Raw genomic sequence first — 7,473 nt, 5'->3', positions numbered from 1 at the left:
ACCAACCAATGCTCGATGTACAACAAGATCAACAACAACACCTACCACCTCTATTTTCTTCCTTTCAACCGGAAATGCCTTACGATTTTCATCAATGGAGAATGCGGGTTGATTCTCAATTGACCACCATTCATCAAAATATCAACCAAGTGAGCGAGGAGGCCAATGATAGGTGGAACATTCAAGAGCAACGCCACCAATATTATGAAGAGGATATGGAAGAGCAACGCTTTGTCCAAAATGCTAACTATGACATGTTGGTGGCTCTCAACAATTTTCACATTCAAGGCTTTCATAACATTTATCGTGGCTATGATCAAGCTTGCGTGGATGCGAATAATGCCACCATAGCACGGTTCTCATCCCGAAGACAAGGAAGAAGAGAAGGAGGGCACTCAGGGAGTGGGGGTGCCTCAAGTTCACATTCGTGAGATAAGATTGTGTGCTCACTTCCACTTTGAGGACAAAGTGTGGGGTGGGCACGAGTTGGGAAATTGTAACATATTGTAATATAATTCATTTCACATCATGCATTGTATTTCATTATGAAAAAAAAAGGAAAAAAAGAATGGAAAAAGGAAAAAAAAAAAAGATAAAAGAAAGAAAAGAAAAAGAACAACCCGACTAGGATGAAAACCCGAAAGGGCATCCTAGGCAAAAATGGGAAAGTGGCCGAGGTCGGAGTGAAAACCCAAAAGAGCACTCCGGGCAAAATGAAAAAATGAGTGCGAGCCACGTGAGATAGAGTGAGGAAATTGCTAAACCGAAAACCCGCAAGGGCGGGCGGTTTAGGCAAAATGCGAGATTTAGGCAAAATGAAAAATGATTGGAACTCTAAAGTCTTGTCACATAGTTTTAATATTTCCTACATGTGTTGGTGACATAAGTGTAAGTGGTAAGGAAGGCCGGAAGGGTAGGCTAGTGGTGTGCCAAGACTAGGGGGGGGGGGCAGGGGGGAGAGGGGTGTGGAAGCTTACTTTGATACTAGTGCTTGGCATACTTGTTGTTTGGAGTGGGATTTCTTAGGCTTGGCTTATGCATTGTTGTGGGTGATGAGTTGTGTGATCACTTGTTGTTTTGAATTGTTGAGATGAGGAGGAATTGAGGTTTCCTACTTGTTGAGTTAGAAGATGCATAGATGAATATGGTAACTTGGTTTTGAACCAAGTGGAGTGATAAGGGGGAGTAATAAGGAGATGGTGATGAGTTGTGAGTGAATTGTGAAGATGGTATTGGTGGATTTAGGAACATTATTAGAAGAGGGAAGGTATAAGGAGGGCTCGTGAGAGAGGAGCGACTCTTTATGGAGGATTTGGGTCACTTGTCTTATTGAGGAAAATGTTGGGACGTACTAGTGGCCATTAAGTGAAATGATGAGGGTGATATAAGAAGGTAGAGGTGCGAGAAAAGAGGGCGTATCTATGTGAGCTTCCCCATGGTTTTCTTGTGAGTCTTTTCATTGATGATTGAGTTGCTGATAGTTTGCTCGGGACGAGCAAATGCTCAAGTGTGGGGTGGTTGATAAGCTCATATATTTACCATCTATTTACCATGTTTTATGCATAATAAGCGACAATAGGAAGCGGTTTTGCTCGACTTATATCTTTGTTAACCAATTCCGAGTGTAGACATGTTATGGAGGTTTTGATCATGTTTTAGAGGAAGCTAGGGGTGGTTCTAAGTCACAAGTGAAGCATGGAAGCAACCTACAAGAGAACAAGGAAAGAACCATCCAAGAGAAGAAGCAGAGGAAAAAGTTGAAGCGGAAATCCAGCACACTGGGCGCACCGTGCGCCCCTCTCTATGCCACTGGGCGCACCGTGCGCCCTACCTGGGTATTACGCGTTTTGATTACGGGCTTCATCCAACTTAAGCCCATTAATTCCTCCTTAACCTAGGACTATATATAGGTGAATACCATCAGGAATTCATCATCTTATGCTTTATCATATGCTTTATTTTGTTAATCAAGTTGTAATTGTAGAATTATCATCTAATTTGGGTTTGAGATCTATTATGGAGAACTAATCTCCTCTTCTTAATCCAACTCAAAGGTGTAATCTTTGGTTGTAAGACGCTCTAATCTTTCCTTAATTTGTGTTATTGTTATTAATCTCTTGTGTTTATTGTATTGAATTTAGGAAACCTTGTTTGATTATAGTAATTAAGTGTGATTTCCTTGTTACTTAATCTTGCCAAGTTCCGTAATTTGATGTTGTTGGGTTTATTAAGTGTGATTTCCTTGTAATCCCATGTTGCAACAACTTGTTATTAGACTAATGAATGTGATTTATTCTTGGTTTAATTAAAATATGAGAGATTAATTTGTAATTGCTCATTAATTGTGATTTCATTGTGAGTAATTGCACCTATTAGATTCCATTGCTACATTTTCTTGTTATCTACCTTATGTGTGTGATCTCTACTAGGGGAACTAATAAGTTGGGTCAATTACTAAGTGTGATTTCCTTGTGATTGGCTTCTAATTAAGGGAATTTGGAGAATTAATCTCACTAATAGGGCAATAACATTAGTTAAAAGGATTGATTGAGTGGTTTTATCAACTAAAGTGTCTCACTTTATTGAGTTGGGTTAAGTCTTCCTTAAACTTGATAAATTTTCATCTTAAAACTTGTCTAATTGATTACTTGCTACTCACTCTTATTTGAATGTTGTTTTGCTTTTAATACTTTTGAAAACCAAACCAATCCCCCCCCCCCCCCTTCTTTTTCATTTACATGCTTGTTTGTTGATTACTTCACAATTGTTCTTATAATATAATTGAAAACAAATTGCAAACCCCCTTCTCTTGGGTACGATCCCCTTCTTACTACTTTACTTGTCCTAGAATTAGTTTAAATTAGTATCAAGTGTGGCTTATAAATTGTTAATTTGGCCATCTTATGTAGCGACATTTTGGGCGTGTCAGTTGTCTTTGTGCTTTTGTTATCTTGATTATTCAGTGAACTGACCCCGTTTATGTTTTCTAAAACTGTGGTGATCCATACGGGGATGGTGATCAGATTGTGACAGGTGATAATTTCATATTAGCTGCAGGAACGAGGATGGGTTGTCATCACTTAGAGTCTTAGCTTCCGATGTCACGAGTTTTAGATATTTTGTTTTGTTGTACTTTAATTTACATCCTTTATACTTTGGTTTGTAGTTTTGAGACAATGTAATAAGTTAACTTTATACTTTGTTAATTGTTCTTGGATGGTAACTATTGATATACTTACCTTAGGCAACCGAGATGGTAGCACCGGTATATGCTAGTGTGGTCCTTGGTAAGGCCCCTTGGTATATGAGGGTGTTACAGCAAGAGCCCTTCTCCTAGCCACGTTCGAAATATTGGTGTTTTAGCAAGATTTTACACAGGTGTATAGTTTTGTCAGGGGAGTATTTTGCAGGGTGATCTAACTCAGTAATAATGACTGATTAGTGTAATAAATAAGTAAAGAGTAAACAATAGAAAAAGACACAAAGAATTATACGTGGAAAATCCTGAGAATAAGAGAAAAAACCACGGGCACCAAACCAGGGGGGATTTATTATAATTGATATAGGTTGGCAGGATATAAGTGTGTCAGGCTATTTGTAGTAAGAGAGTACGTATGCTTAATTGAGTAAAATGTGTACAATAGAGTGAGAATGAGTAAGTAATTGAATGATGCCCTCGTTTCTTCTTTCCTTTTGCTATTTATAGTAGGCTTCAATGATCTCCAACGTTCAATATGGCCGATCCTGGTTAATAGGACCTGTGCCCTATTAATCCGGAAGTGGGTATTGACCTTGCAACTGCTTCTTCGCACGTCTTGCTTGGTTGACTACATCTTCCTCTTTTATGGGCTGGTAGAATTATTCTTCCATGAAAGTAGGTACCGTCTTCTTATACCCTGACCGTCGCTTGATGTGTATAAACGGTATCTGATCATGCTAGACAAGTATTCCTTCGAGGCGGGCAGAATGCGGATCCCTGACCTGCTCTTCTCTCCTGGTTGGTGTCAATATCTGGGATAGGTATTTGATTCTGGGTTGCCCATGTCTGGCGTGGTCTGATGGGGTTTTCGCCTGACATTTGTCTAACTAGGCAAGATAAATCTTGGCTCAACAATTGCCCCTTATCTCCTTACTTTTGCTGGTTCTGGCCAAGAATGAGGAGATAAAAAATCGGGCCAGGCAAAAAATGAGAAACTTGCTGGAAAAGAGCTTTTTAGAGTTTGTGTTCTATTCAACTTCCTAACATTTATTATCCATTAAATGAGGTAGGTTCATTAAACCCTAGGAGAGTCATGATTGAACTCATCCACTTGTGTTATCTGTTAGTTTGATTGCTGCCTATAAATTGATTTGAGCCTTCAATTATTCTTTCCCTACTTTAATTTCTTCAAATTTCCATACTTCTCTCCCTCTTTCTCTGACTTCTAAACTTCGTTTCTCAAAATACCCCAAATTAATCCAAAAAATGGCTGGTGGATTAAGGAGAACTGCTGCACCAAAAACCGTTGAGGCTGAGGAACCTGAAATAGTAGTTGATATTCCAGATGTTATTCCTGAGGATGAAGTCATTGAGGTTTATCCTCCTGCAAAAATTTTGGCTCTTATGCATAAAGGTGTCAGCTTTGCCCCTAAGAATCCGTTGTCTGCTTAATTTCCTGTGGCCAATCAACTCAAACCTTCTTTTGAGCATTAATTGAAGGATAGAGGTCTCCTTCCCAGCGAGGCTGAGGTTTGGGTTCCAGAAAGTGGTCCAGTCAGGGCAAATTGGTGCAATCCTGTTTGGTTTTGAATTTTTGAATGGGCGTTCAAGGGATGTTGTAGGCTTCCTTTTACTCCATTTATGATCAATATTATGAGAGCTATCAAGGTTGCTCCTTTCCAACTCATGCCTATGGTTTGGAAAATTGTTCAATATGTTGAACATTTGTATGCCAAGCATAACTTGGTGATCAGTGTTTTAGCACGATTTCACACGATGATAAAGTTCTGCCAGGGATTTAATTGCAGGGCAATCTAACTCAAATAATTAAGCCTGACTAGTACGACTGATAACTTAGAGAATAAATAACAAAGTAAGACATAGAGATTTATACGTTAAAAACCCTGGGAATAAGGGAAAAAACCACGGGCACCAAGCCAGGAGGGATTGTTACTATCTTTTAGGGTATCCTGACAGGGAATGTGTATGTCAGGCTAGATGTAGTGAATAAATGCTTAACAATTATGCTGAAGTAGTTTACAATGATAAAATGAGAGTGAGAATGAGTGAATAATAGATGATGCTTCCTTCTTTTGCTGCGTGTTATTTATACTTTGCTTATAATGGCTCTTTCAAGGTTGTTTTGGACGATCCTAGTAAATAGGCCTCGTGCCCTATTTAACCGGAGGTAGTTGGTTGACTCTATAATCTGCCTGCCGTTATTTTTGCTCAGGCAATTGCTCCATACTATTTGTATAATATGTTGAATATGTCTTCCATGAAAGTAGGAACCGTTTCTCTAGGTTTTAGTTGTGCTTTAGTTGTTGCCTGACTTGTTCTAGTAGTGCCTATTATACGGCTTGTGAAATATTCCTTCTGGCCTGGCCTAGTAGATGGCCTGACCTGTCTTTCCCTCCTGGCTGGCACCTGCTCAGGTATTGTGTGCTTTGTATTGGTTTCCTTTTGTTCAGGCTAGACTTAGTTCTTCTTTGCCTGACTATTGTCTGGTCAGGCAGTACAATTCTTGGCCCAACATTCACTGTTGAGGATTTCAAAAATGTCTATCACCTGAAGAGCAATACTACTGGGCGTTTCAATTTTCGCGTCAGGGCGAAGATGGCTCACTTGATAACCAATTTTGATTCAGGCTATGACAAGGGCTGGGCCACGACCTATATATTTGTCAGGGCTAACTCTATTACCCCGGACCTGTACTATCTCATCTATCCAGCCGTGGAGGGTGGTAAGTATTTCCTTGATTATAATTTAGAACATAATGATATATACAAAATTTCTAATAGAAACTTACTTGTATTTTGCCTTAGTGATTGATTGGGTTTATGATCCTGATGTTGAAGGGTCAGCTGATCGTATTGCTGCCTTCATGGCCCTGCCAGAGGAGGAGAGGACTTGGCATGCTTCCCTTGGCCAAGAACCTGTGCCTCGTTTTTAGAAGGCTAAACTGAGTACTTACAAGGCTACTAAGGGTGTTAAGGCTTCAGGGGCCTCGACATCTAGAAGTAAGTTTCGTTCTCCTGTGTTGATTTTTATGCTTGAGCATACGGTAGTATTGCTGATATAGGATTTCGTCGTGTCGCTACTATGGGTTCTGCAAGGATTGCTCGTTTTGGCATGTTGGTAGTGAAGGCATGAATTTCCCAAATTACTGGGGAGAACTCTCGGAGCAGTGAGGCTACGGGGAGTGACAATACTCTTCAGATTCTGGTTCCTACTCATCAGGCTCAACTGGTGTCCCCTCCGCAGGATGTGGATGATCCTGATGAATCCAGGCAGGCTAGTAAAAGGAAAGGCAGGAAGAGGTTCCTAAAAGGGTTGGGGTTGTTAGTGAAGATGTAAGCGAGGTTATGGAAGTCAGGGCAAGGCTTGGTGACATTCAGTTTGCCAAGGAGCAGATCCAATCTCATTCTTTCTTGGTTGACGATCCTTACTCCAGGTACCAAGCTAAGGAATCATCTGCCCAGGCTGTGGCCGCTATTTATCATTTCAGGGATTGTGCTGCTAACCTGGTCGCTATGTTGCAGGGGATATAGCTTATTTTTCCTGGTTTTTTTTTTTATCAATTTTTAGCCCTGGTTTTTCTTACCTGCTCATAATTTCGTACAAATGTGAATGGCATGTTGAGGGGTGCTTGTGAATTAAAGTCTTATAATGCAAAGAATAATGTCTTGGACTGGGAGGTGTAGTGTTTTAAGAAGGTTGCTGAAGCTCCGAAGACTGACTTGGAGGCGCTAAAAGAGGAAAATGAGCCTTTGAAAAAGGAGAACGAGGTAGGCAAAGCAAAATTGGTTGTTTAAATGTCCAAGCTAGGGTCTGCTCAGAATGCACTGAAGTCCGCCCAGGCAAAGCTTGCTGATGTCCAAGATGAGCTTAAAGCTGAAAACAAGGCTATGCAAGATCTTCAAAAAGCAAATGAGGAGCTGGCTGTTGAGAGGGACACGGTGCAAAGTAGGTATAAGGATGCTGCCCTATACTTCTTTGGCAAAGGTCGGGTTGATACAATGAAGGAGCCTACTAAAGTCAGGCCATACTAGAACCCTGAGCAAGAGATATCTAACCTTAATGCTACCTACCTTGATCTTCACAATCTGCATGTTGATGATGAGGTTGACTCCCCTCTAACTAAGGATAGGAGTGATTCTGGCAGAGATGAAGCTGATGAGGATAATGATGAGGAAGAGACCGCTCATGAAGGAATTTTTTATGCCACTACCTCTAAGGTAGGTTCATAATTTTGCTTAGGATAAGTTTTTGGC

The sequence above is a fragment of the Silene latifolia genome, chromosome Y, assembly GCF_048544455.1.
Source record: "Silene latifolia isolate original U9 population chromosome Y, ASM4854445v1, whole genome shotgun sequence".
Classification (NCBI taxonomy): domain Eukaryota; kingdom Viridiplantae; phylum Streptophyta; class Magnoliopsida; order Caryophyllales; family Caryophyllaceae; genus Silene; species Silene latifolia.
This window is presented reverse-complemented; position numbering follows the sequence as displayed.